This window comes from Mytilus californianus, unplaced genomic scaffold (genome assembly GCF_021869535.1).
Source record: "Mytilus californianus isolate M0D057914Y unplaced genomic scaffold, xbMytCali1.0.p SCAF_2, whole genome shotgun sequence".
Taxonomy (NCBI): Eukaryota; Metazoa; Mollusca; class Bivalvia; order Mytilida; family Mytilidae; genus Mytilus; species Mytilus californianus.
The window spans coordinates 21,184,470-21,204,890 of record NW_026262668.1 but is presented as its reverse complement, the minus strand read 5'-3'; the positions used below and the strand labels follow the sequence as shown (position 1 = coordinate 21,204,890).

The 20,421-nt window shown below is 32.3% G+C and overlaps 1 long non-coding RNA gene across 1 annotated transcript; it reads left to right on the top strand.

Moving 5' to 3' along the window:
* Positions 1-675: 675 nt before the first annotated feature.
* On the top strand, positions 676-18,963 carry LOC127729474 (uncharacterized). The gene is made up of 4 exons (XR_007994645.1): positions 676-848; positions 10,037-10,286; positions 16,718-16,861; positions 17,681-18,963. It is a non-coding gene; the product is annotated as an uncharacterized LOC127729474 (long non-coding RNA).
* The last annotated feature ends 1,458 nt before the right edge of the window (positions 18,964-20,421 follow it).

Below are 20,421 nucleotides of genomic sequence, written 5' to 3'. Positions count from 1 at the left end.
CCACTTCATTTGAACTTTGGTGGACTGTTGTCTCATTGGCAATCATACTACATCTCCTTATTTTTATAAGTAATCAGAGTTTTGCATGAGAGAGATATATTTCTTAATTTGAAATGATTTCTAAAATCTTATAACAGCAAATTTCAATCAAAACAATATTCGTATTTTCATGCAAATTATTGTGAACTTTTTTTATAGCAATTTTAACATAACAAAACAAACTAACAGATTAATTATTGCGATTTCCATGGTAACATAATACATATATCTGTAACTGATATCAGAATGCGAGTTGTTATTATTGCGAAATGGCCTTGACCTCGGATTATCAGATACCACAGAAACCCTGATTGGTTTCTTTATAAGAAAGCATCTGTACTTTAATTTATAATTTGGGATAAACTGCAATTTTCAAATCCGGAAAAATTGATTGATGGTTAAACATATGTTAGTTCCCTGGATTATCATTCCTTCATTTTTTTATTTGTTACCTGCATTTGTACTTTCTGATTTTTGAACTAGATTTTAACATCAGTAAACAAATATTGCATAAATTTATATTAATGGGCACAGAACACTTTGCGTTTCGTTAAAGTGCCCATTAAATAAGATCCGGGTTTTATATATAAACTCACCTGTCTGTTACGGACTTTATTTATTGGTTGATTTCTAAAAGAGGATCTTACGTTCTTAATGAATCATTGAGGTGTTTTCCAAATCATTTATTTAAAAGGATTTCAGTTATCTTGAGTATATTCATTTATCCTAATTATCTTTTCGGATTACATTTTCTTTGCATCTTCTGGAGTTAATTCTACATTATAATTTTCCGTCACATTACCAATAAGGTATTTATTAATAACTAAATGATGATCCCATACACTATATTTAATGCACACAATAAACTTCTAAAACCGTTGATTATATTTATAAGTTAGTTCCTGTTGAACAGCTTATTCTTTTATTTAAAAAAATTGAGGATGTAGAAAACAAGCATGTTTCACAATATGGCATGTCGCAGGCTTTTACAGCTTGCAATACGATATGGGATTTGGGCATTATTGAAGGCCGTACGGTGATATACAGCTGCTCTCATCCACGCCATTCGGAAGAACATGACTATCAGAACGAAATCTATGTTTATTCTCATAAAGATATTTGTCTACAAATCCGTCAAAGTAGAAGAAAATGGACAGCATTAGAGCAGATAACTGATATGCAACTAGTTATGTTTTCTGTTTTCGTAGATGACATACTTAATTCAAACCTGGAAAATACTGTTAATTCTCGTGATCAACATTCCGTAAGGTCATTTAAACTTAAATTGTATTATTGTTGAAGAAATCGTTAAATCAAAGACCATTAAAAAATTTGTGATTCGCATCAAAAAATTAAATGTGATTTTTTATGATTTGAAATATGTTAGTGAATGTAAACTCACAATAAAAAGATTGAAAATATTACAAAAACTTATTACAAGAGAATATTTTTTTAATAAATTCAAATATACATATACGTCAATTGTACAATATTGTAGTATTGAATAATTTGTATATATGTACATGTAGGTGATTTTTGATTTGAAAACAAGTATTTTGTACGGTAGGACTATTAAAAAAAAAAAACTTTTAATAAATGTAGTGTGTCCGAAAGATGCATTTTCAAATTTGACCTTCATCAAAAGAACTCATACCAAAACATTGAAATTAAAAAATTTATAGAAACGTGAAAATATTGGGAGCTTTATAATCAAAGTGGGAAGAAATTAAAAGAATAATTAGACCCTTCTAAGATCAGCTTCACCTTTGGGAATTGGAACCTAAGTTTCAAAATAATTTAGAAATTTATCGACAACAGTTAAGAAAAGTTTGTTATGAATAATGTCATTACAGATGCACTGACAATCAAGCTGGTAGTAGTAGCCCCAAGCTACCACCCATGCAGTACTAGAAAATGAACATTAAACTTTTATCAAATGAGTGCCTCCATACTTTAACGAAACTTCATTCAAATCATATTTTATAACTAATTAGATATCCATATACACTAACATAACAAAAAAAAAACAAAACAAAACAAAAAAACAACCGTGCCCCTACCTCTAAACACTGATAAAGTTACGTCCAAATGTATGAGATCTCTAATTTTAATAGATTATTCAAACTGCAATACATATATTGTGATCTAAAGAATAATTGTGAATTATATATTTGAGAATGTATAAAATCCCCTTCTTCTTACAAATTCTCTAGCTCAACCATTTCTGGTAAAACGCCTGCCCATTTTACGTTTTGACAATACATCAAGAGAATTCCATAGAGATATTATTTTGTCTGTTCTTTTCTTTAATCTTTGGAAATGATTGTATCTACATGGTTTACATCTATATTTGGACATCCAACAAATTAATAAATATTGAATAAAACTTAAAATGTTATTCATCTGTTACAGGTTGATTCTTGTCAGATGGTATATTCAATCATAGCTGTTAAATATAATCTATAACCAAGAATAAGGCAATTATAAGCTATTATACATCTAAAATTAATTATTTCAACTTAAGGAATCAATTGTGCCTTAGTTGCAGATGTATAAATATATTAATTTTTCAGTTCATAACCATCCAACTTGATGTTACAGTTTTGCCGTTCTAAATTTTTTTATTGCTATATAATTATACCGCTCTATTTTCAAAGTTAAAATGTATTGATTGTATTAATGTTTGATTAAGAAAAGTCAAATCTTGAACGTTATATTTCGTGACATTAAAACGAAAACAATAAAATAAAAAAACAACAAAACATTTCACAAGTTGGATATAAATGGAAAAGCTCACTGCCAATAACCTAGCTACATGTTTTGTGTAAATGAATTGACAACAGGAGTACCACATTCCAAGATAAATTAAAAAAGAGAGAATTCTACAAAACTGACAAAACCAAACGCTCGACTGTATAAACAAACAACATTATCCAAGTCGCTGTACAGTTGCTATTGTTAATTCGTCTGATGACAACAATCATCATAGTACGTCTAAATCAAGTAAAAAAGACAGTGGATCACACATAAAGAAATAGCCTGCATTAGGAATATGACAGTTGTTATCCATTCGTTTGATGTGTTTGAGCTTTTCATTTTGCCATTTGATTAGGGACTTTCCGTTTTGAATTTTCCTCGGTTTTCAGTATTTTTGTGATCTTACTTTTTTTTTTATATGTATAGGGGGTGAATTTTAGTTGCCCAGTATAAAAAGGTCCGAAACAGACGTCACCAGGTAAACGGTGTCGTCTGATAAGGCAGTTGTCCCCTCATCACGAGACATGACAAATATCCCAAACATGACTCATTCAGATCATCATACTAGTTACAATAGCAATATTACACATACACAGCCATGTTCAGTTCTCCTTAAAAACATTTTGGATTTTGATGACTCTGAACAACACTGTCTCATTTCGAAATGTGGAACTAATGGCTGCAAAACTTGTGAAATTTTAATAACAGACGCTCAATTCACTAGCAATTTAACTAAAAAGTCTTACTTTACTAGAAGTTACGATGATCTGAATTGTAAATCTATAAATGTCGTCTACGGATTAGAGTGTAACCTTTGCGGATTGGTTTCCGTCGGTGAAACGAAAGGAAGGCTAAACAAACGTATGTGCGGCCATAGATCAGATATCAACCTCAATGCAAACGACATTCTGTACCAGCATTTTAATTAACCTGATCATTCCATCGTTTCTATGACAGTTCGTATAATCGAAAAAATATACCACAAGACTAACAATCCTCAACTTTAAACGCCTCTTCGTAGACAAAAAGAGGACTACTGGATTCGGCAATTGGGAACTGCAACACCATATGGTTGCAATGAAAAAAATGATGGTATAGGTATTCTATCTAGTCTTTCCTGTTGCTCGGTGAATGTGATGAATATTTTCAACTCTACTCCTCGACGTAGACGCAGTCATGGTCATCGTCATTATACATCACCTACTTTGCATGATGTCTCTATTAATGACTTGCTGCCATTTATACAAAAGCCATTAGGTATACATCACATTCGCACGAAACTGTATTCATTACCCCTTTCAAAACTTCATTCTCTGTTCAATTTATGTTTGGAAACCACTGTTACAAACCCTAATTCAAACCAATACAAACTTACAGCTATCATTTCGGATATTGCAAGTCACAGACTTTTCAAACCAGTTCGCATTGGAAAAGATGAAAAAGAGAAAAGATCTTTTCTTAAACTTTCCTTTGCCAACAAAGGTCTCGATGGCGTCAACTTAGGCAATATCCTTCATCATAATTTAGTTCAGTCGAAAATACATCCTTATTTTAAAGAACAGTCTGTACCAATAATTTCTTATTCCTATACCAAACCAATTGCAACTAAAATTTTCAATTACAAACACGTTTTGCAGGATCTCAACATTGACGACTTCAAGTCTAAACCTCCTGATTGCACCTGTGCTAGTTCCCAATTCACATATAATCCGGCTGGCCACGTTATTACCGGAGACCTCAACATTGTCAATAACACTTTCCTGCGAAATTTGTTATCCAAAGGTCCGAAATTGCGTGAGCCTAAATTCATCAATTGGAAATACAACTTCAAAATACTGATGGATTCAGTCAAGGATTATGCTAGGCAATGGGCTAAACGCGAGAAAGAAGACGTAGATACTCTTTCCGAATGGATTAAGGCTGTGAGGTCGTTGATACAAATCCGAATTAAGAAACTAAATGGGCATATCAATACCCACGCTACATCAATTTTTAAAGACCCAAATGTTGCAAAACACTTGACCTACCTCCATGACAAATATGTTGTTGTCCCCGCAGATAAAGCCCCAAACAACATCGTTTTTGTGTGTAAATATCATTACATAAACTGCTTGATAAATGAATTAGGTATTGACAATTCACCTGGAAACTCAACATATACCCTCACGACACTTACCAAAGAGAAAATCATGGATAATCATAGGTCTGTTCTATGTTCCTTTGGAATTTCAACCAAGGATGAAGAACTGGATCTTCCATCACTGTATTGGATACCTAAACTACATAAGTGTCCTTACAAACAACAGTATATTGCTGGGTCTTCCAAGTGCTCCACGAAACCTCTTTCTAAATTATTAACATCTTTTTTATCAGCAATCAAAGCCGGGCTCCAAAGTTATCGTGAAACTGCCTATTCTAGAGGTGGCGTGAATCAGATGTGGATACTAAAAAATTCCAAAGATCTTTTAGAGTACATACAATCTAAGACTCTCTCATCTTGCAAGAGTATCAAAACATTTGACTTTTCTACACTTTACACAAGTATTCCCCATTCCAAACTAAAAGAAAAATTGAAAGAGTTGGTATTACTTTGTTTCATTAAAAAGAATGGCGAACGTAGATACAAGTATCTTGTCTTGGGGAGGGATAAATACTACTTTGTAAAGAATCACTATGATTCAAACAAAAAATTCTCTGAAACTGACATTATCAAGATGCTTGATTTCTTGATTGACAACATATTTGTTACGTTTGGAGGACGTGTTTTTCAACAGACTGTCGGAATTCCAATGGGAACTAATTGTGCCCCTCTTCTTGCCGACTTGTTTCTTTATTATTATGAGGCTGGCTTCATACAGGAACTTCTTAGGAAGAAAGATAAGAAGTTAGCAATATCCTTTAACTCTACGTTCCGCTATATAGATGATGTTCTCTCACTAAATAATACAAAATTTGGTGACTATGTTGAACGAATCTATCCCATCGAACTAGAGATAAAGGATACTACAGATACAGTTAATTCTGCCTCATATCTTGACTTACATCTAGAAGTTGACAATGAGGGTCGGTTGAAAACAAAACTTTACAACAAAAGATATGATTTCAGCTTCCCAATTGTGAACTTTCCATTTCTATGTAGCAACATTCCAGCAGCGCCTGCATAAGGAGTATATATCTCCCAATTGATACGATATTCCCGGGCTTGTGTTTCCTATCATGATTTCCTTGATAGAGGATTGCTGCTCACAAGGAAACCAAGAATTCCAAATGGTGAAGTTGAAATCATCCCTTCGTAAATTTTACGGACGCCATCACGAGTTGGTTGACCGTTATGGAATAACCGTTTCACAGATGATATCGGATATGTTCCTTATGTCGTAACTACAATACCCCTCTTTTCACGAATGTGACTTACCGAATTAGACTATTTACCGGATTTGTAATAACATAAGCAACACGACGGGTGCCACATGTGGAGCAGGATCCGCTTATCCTTCCGGAGCACCTGAGATCACCCCCAGTTTTTGGTGGGGTTCGTGTTGCTTAGTCTTTAGTTTTCTATGTTGTGTCATCTGTACTATTATTTGTCTGTTTGTCTTTTTATTTTTGACCATGGCGTTGTCAGTTTGTTTTCGATCTATGAGTTTGACTGTCCCTCTGGTATCTTTCGTCCCTCTTTTAGCAAACACAAAATTGATTTCAATGTAAATGCATTTCTTTAATAAAATGTATGTCTGTTTTACTTATAGAAGCTTTACTATATCGTTTATCAAAATACAAATCAGATCGTTCTTATACAACTTTCAGAATATACATTCATAAGACACCACGCGGGCCGTACTCACTACCTTGTTCATAGACACTACTGATTCGATATTAACAACTACAATAGTCATTTTGATCATGTTAATTTTCAAATCCGGATAAACATTTGAAGTGCATTCTGTTTTATTACTTTACCCTAGTATTGAGTCGTATGATAAAAAAAATATTTATTAGATACATTATCTACCAATCAGTGCTGCATAGGTTCTCAGTACTATTTAAACAAGTCTCTCTCCCAACCTACCCTAGGAGATTTATATTCATTAATAATTATCCATATAGTACATGAGTATGAAAGAATTAACGTGATAAGCCGCAGAATAATGCTACTATCATGTCAACTTAATGTTAGTTATACAACATATATATATCAAATAAACAAAACATTGAATTGAACAGCCTATAAAATTTTACCAGGTTAAACTTAAATGGTGTCGTGATAGATGATCAATAATATCAAAAAGAGAACACCGAAAGAAAAAGCTGTAATTATACTGCTAAGTATATATAAGAATTGAAAATGCTTATGGTAAATTTGTTCATTTTTAATGTTTTTAGCTAAAACCATTACAACGAAAATGCCTTTTATACGTAACAAGAGGCTCTCAAGAGCCTGAATCGCTCACCTGTAATTTTTTGCTTAAATCTTTCATCAATGATTATTTTTGCTTTTTCAATATATATTAATGAGTGGCTTAAAAATGCCATTTAAATGTTTTTGTATCTGTCATATTTTCTTCAAAAGCAAAAAAAGACATTTTACCCCTATGTTTCATTTTAGCCATAGTGGCAATGTTTCGTGACGTACAAGGAAATACAATATAAAATTTATACTAGACACTCTGAAACTCATTCAGCCCAAGTTTGGCGGAAATTGATTCAGCAGTTTCAAAGGAGAAGATTTTTTAAAATGAGCAAACTAGATGAACAAATTGTGAAAAAATGTTAATTTGACCTTTTGATACAATTTGTAATGTATTCTGTTATTTAATGTTGACTTATTCAGTGTAATATCTATTCTCACTATTTTAAATGTATATCACCTTTGATAAGTGTTTAGTATGACGATAAATTTTCACTTTTGTTCTCGTACTAGGAACAACAAAATTATTTCCGTACTCCATGTATACCTTACAACAAAATTTTTTGTTTTTATCTGTGTACGTTATTTTATTATGCCGCATTTTGTCCAAGGTTATGATTGTCATTTTGATATTGTTTTACATCTAACCCCCTTGTTTTATTAATTTTGTATTTACAATGTGTCATAGATCAAATCTATTGGTTCAGTGTATGTTCACTTGTTTTTGTTAATATTTATTTTGATTGAGTTAAGCCATTTCAATTGATATTTTATAGTGTGTCTTTCTATGTTGTGATGTTACTATTTTTTCGATGTTACTATTGTTTCAGGTAGGGTGAATGTTGGCGCCTATTAAAACGTTTAAACCCGCTGAATTTGTTTGCACCTGTCCTAAGTCAGGAACCTGATGTTCAGTGGTTGTCGTTTGTTGATGTGGTTCATAAGTGTTTCTCGTTTCTCGTTTTTTATATAGATTGGACCGTTGGTTTTCCTGTTTGAATGGTTTTACACTAGTAATTTTTGGGGCCCTTTATAGCTTGCTGTTCGGTGTGAGCCAAGGCTCCGTGTTGAAGGCGCACTCATACCACATCTTCAAATATCTATTTATAGGGAAATAACTCCTTAAGGGGTCAATTTACAATTTTGGTCATATAAACTTATTTTTAGATCATACTTTTCTGAACATTTTTGCTGTTTACAGTTTATCTGTATCTATAATAATATTCAAGATAATAACCGAAAACTGCAAAATGTCCATTAGATCATCAATTCAGGGGCAATAACCTAAAAATCTGATACCCGATTTGGCTGATAATTTCAGGACGGGTAGACTTTGACCTAATACATACTTTAACTTTTTGTCTGATTTGCTCGAAATGCTTTTGGTTTTGAGATATAAGTCAAAAACTGCATTTTACCCTATGTTCTATTTTTAGCCATGGCGGCCATGTTTTCTGAGGAAACAGAACATAAAACACAAACTTTATTCTAGATATCCTAATAACCATTCAGCTAAAGCTTGGTTTAATTTGGTTCAGTAGTTTCAAAGGAGAAGATTTTTTAAAGTTAGAAAACATGATAAACAAATTGTGTAAAATTGTCCTTAAAGGGCAACAACTCCTGAAGGGGTCAATTGACAATTTTGGTCATATTAACTTATTTGTAGATCTTTTTTTGCTGCACATTTTTGCTGTTACAGTTTATCTTTATCTATAATAATATTCAAGATGATAACCAACAACTGCAAAATTTCCTTAAAATTACCAATTTAGTGGCAGCAGCCCAACAATGGATTGTTAGATTCATCAAAAAATTTCAGGGCTAGTAGAACTTGACCTAATGAACATTTTTACCATATTCAGTTTGTAACCCGGATTTGTTTTTATCTCTATCGATTTATAAGTTTCGAACAGCGGTATACTACTGTTGCCTTTATTTACCACATGTCAGATTTCCTCAAAATGCTTTAGTTTTTGATATATAAGCCAAGAACTGCATTTTATCCCAATGTTCTTTTTTTTAGCCATGACGGCCATGCTTTTTTGACGAAACAGAAAATAAAACTTACCTTATTCTAGATACCCTAAGATTCATTCAGCTTAAGTTTGGTTGGAATTGGTTCAGTAGTTTCAGAGGAGAAGAAGTTTAAATAGTTTACATCGGACGGACGACGACGGACGACAACGGACGCAATGTGATGGCATCTTGAGTCCTTTAATAAAAGTTAAAGAGAAAAAAACTAACATTTCCAGTATTATTAAGGCCGTTAAATACCTGGACATCAACATTATAATATCCTAAGTATTTGTGGAGTTACCTTCTACATACCTTACTCTAAATTGTGCTTACAGAAGATCTAGAGAATAAGCTATTTCTGACGATCGAAATAAACACTTTGTAAATTGCATTCGTCCGTCGCGCTCGTCTAGATAACATCCTTATCACTTGTTAACCCATCAATCATGGTCTGCACAAAAAGTATCATAATTGTCGATTTTTCTCATACTATTTATGACGTATTTTCTACTTTAGTCAAAGAACCATGATTAATTTTTTTACTTTTTGACTTCGACATCTTATCTAGAAATATGCTACAAAAAAAATTTGTATAGTGTTATTTTCATGTACAGAAAAACAAGTTCAATCAAAAGATATAAAAACATCATGCAAACATTTACAAAAAAAAAGCAACAACAACAGACCTCCAAAACCCCTGCTTGTTACACTCGATAAAGAGGACCTAAGCGATATTTCAATAGCAGTGTCACTTATCTTTCAAGATGTAATTCAAACGAAAATCAAATTTTTTAATATTTGTTTTGTATTTTATAGCAGTTTATTCGCATGATGAAGGCTTGTAACAAGAGGATGTTACTGCTTGTTTTTATTTTGTTACTGGTGGCATTCCTGATGATTGTTATTGCATTTTCAACTCCATATTTTATCGAAATAAACAATGAAACATGCTATTCTGGAAGTAACTGCATCATATATAGAACTGATCATGCTGGTTTATGGAAGTACTGCAAAACTTTATCTGGCAGCACGACATGCATAAACACAGAAATCGAAATAGACTTACGTAAGTAGTCAACAAATTATTGATTTATCTTTTTTTTTTGTGTGCTCTTCAACTTCCAGCCTTCCCGCTGATTGATTTGAGCACCAATGATGGGTTTTATGAAGACGAAATGACACAGATACTATCAATGCAGACATACAGCATGTTGACGATATATTGTTCAATACACGATGATGTCTTCTTCTGTGAAGACATGAAATAGATATAGTTATTTCTATAATATTTTGAATTATAAATGTTTTGAATTACTTGAAACAATAAGTTTTATATTCTAAACGTCTGACAGAGATGGCATTAGCTGAATATGGCAAACATTTTCTAACATTTTGGGTGTCAATGCTCTCCAACTTTGAAATGATGTTGATTTGTCCACAACTTACGAATCTAACAAAGACGAAACACCCGACATTATAAGCTTGGTATAAACTCATCATATATATACCAGGATTATAATTGTGTACGACCGACACGCGTTTCGTCTACAAAACACTCATCAGTGATGCTGGAATCAAAAAAGTGAAAAGGGGCAAATAAGGTACGAAGTTGAAAAGCAATGATGACCCAAAATTCCGAAAGGTTTTGCCAAAGATGAGTCCGTAACCCAAATTATTCTGAAATGCACACATCATCTTATTTTGAAAGATTTGTCTTTTTTCTCTCTCTAAATGCATCTTGGTCGAAAATAAACTCATCATAAATACCAGGATTGAAATTTTGTATTTGCGCCAGACGCGCGTTTCGTCTACAAAAGACTCATCAGTGACGCCACTGACAGAGATTGGTCCGACTCAATAGTTTAAATGTAATTGATAAAATTACAATTGTACGATTAATTGAAATAACCTATTTGAATGATCTAAATACGGATATAACTGTACCACGTTTTAAGAAAGGATTTTGTTTGATAAAATTCCCTACATATGCCTGTACCAAGTCATGAATATGGCAGTTGTTATCCTTTCGTTAGATGTTGTTGAGCTTTTGATTTTGCCATTTGATAAGGAACTTTTCATTTTGAATTTTCCTTGGAGCTCGGTATTTTTTGTATTCTACTTTTTGACATGTTATTAAATAATAAATTTAAAATTCATCAACTTGATATACCACTGAGATTCACAACATATATACATGAACATTTTATCACTGGTTATGGCCCATTACATTTTATCATTATTAATCATGTTAATCTCTGAAATAGTTGACGTCGATTGAATAATGGTTTGTAATGAGACTTGGTTGTTGTCCTTCTGACATCTTACTACAGATACTATATGTATTTCTGTTACCAATGAAAAAACATACCTATAATTGATATAGTATTGTTTAAAAATACCCGACGATATATAATAATTTAGATATATTTGTCACAATGTTTGTTTGTGCTAATTAGATAAATTTTCTTTTATCTTTATCATATTGCCCTAGATACAGCTACTCAAAATAAGTTCATCAGTTAACTGCTAGTAGTCTGTTGTTATTCATGTATTATTGTCATTTTGTTTATTTTCTTTGGTTACATCTTCTGACATCAGACTCGGACTTCTCTTGAACTGAATTTTAATGTGCGTATTGTTATGCGTTTACTTTTCTACATTGGCTAGAGGTATAGGGGGAGGGTTGAGATCTCATAAACATGTTTAACCCCGCCGCATTTTTGCGCCTGTCCCAAGTCAGGAGCCTCTAGCCTTTGTTAGTCTTGTATTATTTTTAATTTTAGTTTCTTGTGTACAATTTGGAATTTAGTATGGCGTTCATTATCACTAAACTAGTATATATATTTGTTTAGGGGCCAGCTGAAGGACGCCTCCGGGTGCGGGAATTTCTCGCTGCATTGAAGACCTGTTGGTGACCTTCTGCTGTTGTCTGTTCTATGGTCGGGTTGTTGTCTCTTTGACACATTCCCCATTTCCATTCTCAATTTTATCTTGAAATAAAAAAAACACCTCAATTGGTCTCCTACCTGTCAATTCAAAGGTGACAATAATCGCAATATTAACAAATGGATATAATTAATGGTAAAGAAAAGTATTGTGAATGTATGTATACTACTTTTTACTTAGGCTAATGACAATGAATGAAGACTTTCCATACTGTAACAGTTTATTTTTAAAGAAGTAAATAAATCAATTAAGTGTAAACTTATACTAGCATAAATTATTTATGAAAGACCTATGTTCAATAAAATTTTTATTCCTTGAAAAAAAATATTAAAATAAAATTCAATATTTTCCCTTTCTTTTTGATAAAAAAAAACAGAGAATGTTTAGCCTTTCACTTCAAATCTCATATTATATAAGAAATGTAGATTTTTGAATCCCATAAATTTGTTATAAATATTATTCATATTTCTTTTGGATAATCCAATAAAAATCAGGGTCTTAATTGTCCTCATTAACCTAAAACAAATCTAAAAAATTAAACATATTATAATAATATTCCTTATCTTGACATGTGTCAAAAAGTTTGAGAATTGTTTTCAGTGTAATCAGAATGTATCCAAAAAGTAATCAGGATTACAAATATTTTGAAAAGCAATTGATTACTTCAATTACATGAAATCCGATTTTCGACTGATTAATGATAACAATGATTACGTGAAAAATTGTAATCAATTACAGCTGATTAATGATTACAATTACAATTACCCCAAGTCTAGTTTTATCTCGAGTCCGTTAGTCAACACTGCTGTGTTGACATTCAATATTAATATACATTTTCTTTAAATGTTTTTACATAAAATTTTGACTTACTCGAAACACCGAGGTTTTTCTAAATCCTAGGCATAGATGGCCGTGGTCGTTTATATCACAACTTTTGGCCATTTTTTATTTTCAATGTTCTTTGAATTTTATTTGGCCTTCCATATGGTTTGATTTGGTCGCCACTGATCAGTTTCGAGCCTCATTTTGATATCTTGTAATGAATATAAAGTTATGAGCTTTACCCGAAAGAAATAGTTATTTGGACGATGTATTAACCGAGATGTTAATGTGTTGTTAAAAATCTTTAAGGGCAATATTGGCTCATATATAGTCCACAAAATTCTGTGTAAAATAGTCATTTTAGCTCAAATCTGAGAAGTTTTACATGTTGTACTGTTATGATTCACAGTTTATAGCCAAACTCAGTAAAAACCCGTCTAAATTGCATTCAATTAATCAAGAATTTTTCTAAATACACTGCCGAAATTTACCTAAAGGTACTGGTTTTAAATGAATCAAATACATACGGTAATAACTGTCCTTTCCTAGATTTAGAAATTAAGTTTTACACGGGAAATTCTCAACAAAAAATACGACAAAAGGGACGATTTGCCTTTCCATTGGATGTTGGAAGTGTACGGTTGATATTTTTGTATAATATATAAAAAGTAAAATTCAAAACGGAAAGTCCCTAATGAAATGGCAAAATCAAACGCTCAAACACATCAAACAATTGGATAACAGGAATAGATTACATTAGCCGTATTTGGCAAAAAATTTTGGAATTTTGGGTCCTCAATGCTCTTCAATTTTGTACTTGTTTGGCTATATAACTATATTTGATCTGAGCGTCACTGATGAGTCTTATGTAGATGAAACGCGCGTCTGGCGTATTAAATTATAATCCTGGTACCTTTGATAACTATTTACACCACTGGGTCGATACCACTGCTGGAGAACATTTCGGCCCCGAAGGTATCACCAGCTCATTAGTCAGCACTTCGGTGTTGACATGAATATCAATTATATGGTCATTTTTATAAATTTCCTGTTACCAAACTTTGAATTTTTCGAAAAAACTAAGGATTTTCATATCCCAGGAATAGATTACCTTAGCCGTATTTGGCACAACTTTTTGGAATTTTGGTTCCTCAATGCTCTTCAACTTTGTACTTGTTTGGCTTTATAACTATTTTGATCTGAGCGTCACTGATGAGTCTTATGTAGACGAAACGCGCGTCTGGCGTATTAAATTATAATCCTGGTACCTTTGATAACTTTTTACACCACTAGGTCGATACCACTGCTGGTGAACGTTTCGTCCCCGAGGATATCACCAGCCCAGTAGTCAGCACTTCGGTGTTGACATGAATATCAATTATATGGTCATTTTTATAAATTTCCTGTTACCAAACTTTGAATTTTTCGATTACAACAGTAAACATTGTGTTATAATCTTAATCACTGTAAGTACAAATAGATATGTAACAAAAAAACACAAAAAGGCATATAGACAAAGCACACAAGACAAAATGAAAGACAAGAACATAAAAATTTTCCATAGCACTATAACCCAATGACGGGATGTATAAGTACCTAGCCAAGTCAAATGAATAACACCAAAAATATACTAAACAGTTAAGGTAATATTCAAAAAGACAAATAAATGAATACTATAACACATTATTAGATGATAAACAACGTCAGTACCCAGAATCTATACTTCAAGACCATCGTGTATTATTTGTGAAGGTGATACGGAATATTTACCAACAAGGTCTTGGTACCTTCCGATGAACTTTTTTAGAAAAAGGTCGAGACGTTCTTTGACAAACCCCTGGTTCATCAACTTTCTGCTCAGACACTGGTGACGTTTATATATAAGGTGCCTTTTAAAGCGTACTATACAGTATGGATTTTGCTCATTATTGAAGGTCTTTTGGTGACCTATAGTTGTTAACTTCTATGTCATTGGGGTCTGTGGAGTGTTTTGTCATTAATAGCAATCATACCACATCTTTTTATTCTTATATTATACGATGTTGTACAACATTAAGGATCCAAAATTCTGAAAGCTTTTGCCAATTGCAGATAAGGTGATCTATTCCTGGGGTAGAAAATCCAAAGTATTTCGAAAAATGTAAAGTTTTGTCAATCGTTAACGTATTATTATGACAATATCGATGATAATTCATGTCCACACACAAGTACTGACTACAGGGCTCGTGATACCGACATTTTCAAGATGGTTGATTTTTTGATTGACAACATATTTGTTACGTTTTTAAAACGTGGTTTTCAACAATCAATCGGCATTCCATGGTAACCACCTGAAATCCTCTTCTAGTGTCTTTATTCAATGGAGGCCTACTACATCATGTGCATACATGTACTTTTTAGGAATAATGAAAATAAACGTTCTTTTAGTTGATGTGTTTCCCTCGGTTTTAGTTTGTAACCCGGATTTGTTTTCTCTCAATCGATTTACGACTTTTGAACACCGGTATACTACTATTCATCATCCTTTAATTTATCGTTCTGCTACATAGATGATATCCTCTCACTAAATAATTCAAAGTTTAATGACAATGTTGAACTATCTATCTCATCGAACTGGAAATAATAAAAACACAAGTATAACAAAAATATCGAACTCCAAGGCAAATTAAAAAAGGGGAAGTCCATAAAACTGACAAAATCAGACGAAATCAACAGATACAGTTAAGTCTGTCTCATATCTTGACTTACATCTAGAAAAGGAAAATGACAAATTTTATGACAAAAGAGCGGATATAAGCTTCCCAATTGTGGAATTTCTATTTCTATGTAGCAAAATTCCAGCAGCGCCTGCATATGAAGTATACACCACTCAGTTGATACAATATTCCAGACCTTGCGTTTCCTATCATGATTCCCTTGATAGAGGTTTGCTGCTTACAAGGAAGGTATTGAAACATGCAGGCGTTCCCAGTGATGAAGTCTGAAACATCCCTTCGAAAATGTAACGGACGCTATCACGGGTTAGTTGATCGTTAGGAAATTTCTCTTTCACAGATGACGACGAATGTATTCCTATTGTCATAACCACAATCCCGTCAAATGTGACTTTCCGAATTAGATCTGGTTAATACTTGTATGAGCAACCCGACGGGTGCCAAATGTGGAACAGGATCTGCATACCCTTAAGGAGCACATGATATTACCCCGTATTTTATTTGGTTTTTGATGCTCAGTTTAGAGTTTCTTTGCTGTTTTACAAACCATTATACAAACTGGCTGCCACGAAATAGCCAATAGAACTGATAAGTGACGTTAAATACCAAAAATCAATACATTAATTACTTTTGAAATAAAAAATTCTAGGTTTAAAAAACAGAAATATTACTCGTAATACGGAGGTCATGAAATGATAAAACTTTAACTCATAACAAAGCAACAACTATACGATGAGTTATCACAGGTTATCAAAAACTACAACATAATGCTTTACATATTGAAATATAGATGAAAACAGATATATACGATTAAAACTTCGCAAATAAATTATTTAATATAAGGAGTGAAAAGGTAATATAACATATACGTCTTTGAGACAAAAATCTAACGACTCAAATAACCAACAAGATTCCGTAGTCAGTCAATAAAGGTAACAACAGGAAGATGTCTTAACAATCTTAAGGTCTCAAAAACAAACTGTCAATATATTTATTCATTCTTTCTCGTTAAAAGCATATGTGAAGGTATGTCAAGGGATGTCAATAATGGGTTTAATCTACGGCATAGTTGGTATGGTATCCACATGTTTGAGGCTGTTCTGTTTCCAGGAGAAAAAAATATGGCTAATTATTGCTATCATAACAACATTTGCTTTTGGTAAGTATGTTTAATTTAATTGCATTATTGATTCCCAAAATATGTGAATTCAGTTTATATAGATAGACATAGATCGCTTTGGAATCGTATAAGGCACAACTTATCTGAACATTTGTTTAAATACTCTTCAATTGCCTATTTGATTTTATAGCGAATTAAAGATTTGGGCGAGACTTATGGGTCTTATGTTAATGAAATGTGCGTCTGACGTACCAAATTAAAATGTTGGTATCTTTGTGTGCAGGACGCAAATAAAATACCATACATTTCAGAATATTACATTATATTACAGTTTCCTGGTTAAAAACGGTAAATTATCAATCTAATGTAAAGTAGTTATTTTCGAAAAGTTAAAATTTCTTAAAAGAACATATTGAAATGAGGGATACATTTGCTATTTAATCATTTTCGTATTGGAAATGATTTTCCGCTTAAGAGAATTAAAATGTTATAGATAGCAGACGTAGCATAAATAAATCTTAAAATTCTTTTACAAGAGGATTATTCTGTTTGTTATCCTGATAACACACTATACATTGATTGTCATTTAGACCATACTCAATTATCCCGTTATATATTTAGTGTCGTTTTATTGCTGCATTATTGACGCATACCAATGTTATTTTTCTTATATCAACAATTGACCTCTTACCCACTAGCATTACGCTGAATGCTTGCATGTACATTTAACGTGTGATAGTGTTTATCAAAGAGGTAATTGTTTATATAGTGTTTTCGAATTATATTTTGTTATTCTTTTCCTATTTGTAAGTTTTGTATTTATTTATTTATTCAATGAGGATTTTATTGTTTTTGCAGCTATTTTCATTCTTGTACCAATTGGACTGTTCCTAATCTATGCCAGTGTGTTTGTTGATCTTGGAAGCAGGTCCAAAGTAGGCTACTCATTCATTTTATGTGTAACAGGAGAAATCAATGCTGTAATTTCTAGTATCGTTATGATTACAGACTGCAAGAAGAAATAGTCGGCATTTGGATAACTAATGGAACGGACACACTACGCGGAGAAGTGCAATTAAAGGGAGCAAACAGTTACACTTTGTTAATCATAACTGCTTAATAAACTGTCTTTACATCTAGGATAAACTGAATGTATGCATTTTGGACCTCCAAAAAAAGATTAGACAAAATATTAATTTTCAGGTCAAATGTAATGATCACCTTATCAAATCGACAAATTGTGTCAAAATATTTAGGAGTTCACATTGATATTTTTTTAAATTGTGAACAAATAGTTTCCAATGTCATAAAAAAAGTTAATGCAAGATTAAGTTCTTATATAGAAATGCCAAATGTTTGGATACTAGATCAAGGATGACTCTCACATCTGCTCTGATACAATGCTATTTCGATTATTCTTGCTCTTCGTGGTATAGTAGTTTGGGCAAAGGGATGACAAAAAGATTGCAAGTTGTACAGAATAAGGTGGTGAGATTCATCCTAGGTCTAGGTCCAAGGACTAGAATTACATATGATATTTTAGATAAAGTTGATATGCTATATGTAAAAGATAGAGTTAGTCAACTTAGATTAAACCAAGTATTCAATATATGTTATGGACATGCTCCAGAGTATTTATGTAAACATTTTGACTTGAATAATCATAATACCAGAAGTGCTGCACATGATAATTATTTTGTACCAAATGTTAAAAACTGTAATAAAAACAGCTTTGTTTATAATACTATACAAGACTGGGACAATCTACCAGCCAACATAAAAAATATATCAAATAGATCTGCTTTAAAGACTGCAGTTAAAGAACAATTGAAAATAACAGCAAGAAACATAGAAAATGGAGATGTTTTATATGTTTTTTTAAGAAACAATTTTTTTTTTTATTTTGGTGAAAGTCAAATTCTAACATATGATTTGAAATATTATTTTTATATATTTTCAAACAAGGGACCCCATTGGAAATAAGCTATACTATGTTAGTTTTTATGGGATATCCCAGGCTTCTTTACGATACTATTTTAAAAGTATTTATATATATATATATATATATTATTAATACTGTTTTGTCTTGTGAATTTTTATAAATATGCTTGAATTTGCCGGAATAAAACTATACTATACTATACTATACTATAACTGCTCCAATATTATCAGTTGCATAGTGTGTTAGTGATCTAATACGATATATACGAGGTCAGTAATTCCATATCGGGCGAGAGCAAGCGAAACTCGAGTCCCATATGAAATTAACTGACCCTGTATATATCGTATTAGGTCACTAGCGCATTGTGCAACGAATTCATCTTACCGACCATCTAATATTAGAAATATAAAAGTAATTGTAAACCTTGATATCACAATTTTAACATTTACAAATATGAGATCTTTATGGGGGTAGATCTTGGTTACACCATCATCTTATTAGTGTTTTATTATTTTTATAGTTACACTATGAAATTGGTAAAGGTCCAAATGCATGATATGTCAAAGTCTTTTTGAAATTAACGAGAACTGTAAGTTTAGAGTATACTAAGTATGACCCGAACTGTGGTACTCTTAAAACTAGTAGAAAACACTATTAGGCGTTCAGTGTTGAATGTTTTAGCTCGTGTTTAGATAGAAATTATAATTAGTGGAATAAAGATCTCCAAGCTGTAACAATATTCATGACATCCAAGAACAAGCGTATCAAACAAGATTCGAAAACAGATACTAAAATTCTGCAAATGAAAAGCCCTTATCTCTATGAAAAAAGCAATGAAAGACAGGGCAAATACAATGAAATCAAATATTTCTTGAAATAACCAGCTCATGTAAGGTGTTATACTGAATTTGATGCGACTGTCATACAAGTGAGAGGTTTAGCGCTATAAAATCAGGTTCAATCCACCGTTTTCTACATAAGAAAATGCCTGTACCAAGTCAGGAATATGACAGTTTTGTCCATTCGTTTGATGTGTTTGTGCTTTTGATTTTGCCATTTGATTAGGGACTTTCCATTTTGAATTTTCCTCGGAGTTCAGTATTTTTGTGATTTAACTTTATACTACTTCTCAAGGTTAATGTATTTAGAAAATCGTTCACAATCATGGTAACCACGCCAATTTCGTTTTGTGTCTGTCCAAAAGCTAGAAGCCTGTAACATCGAAGATACTAATCTGCTGATAACAGACCATTCCACAGAATGAGATATGAACATCGGTAAACAACTGTTGTCTATATCTTTATCCATCCTATACTTGGTATCGGTTTATTTATATCGAAGTAGGTTTCATATAGCTACAACATAAACAGTACAAAACGTCAGAATCTTCTGCAATATTCAAAACTGAATATGTTCTTCATTTCATGCAACATTAAAAAACATTTAAATTTTGTTTTAAACTATAATAAACGAAATGAATTTTATAAATTTATATTATCAGTTGTTATGTGTGATTACTACCTTAAAATGCCCCCTCCCCCCCCCCCCCCCCCCCCCCAAAAAAAAAAAAAAAAATACAGGACCTCTAAAGTTTTTAGAAAATTACAATTAGCATATGGTCCTTTTCAATTGACGGTTTAAAGACGAATTGCTAGTC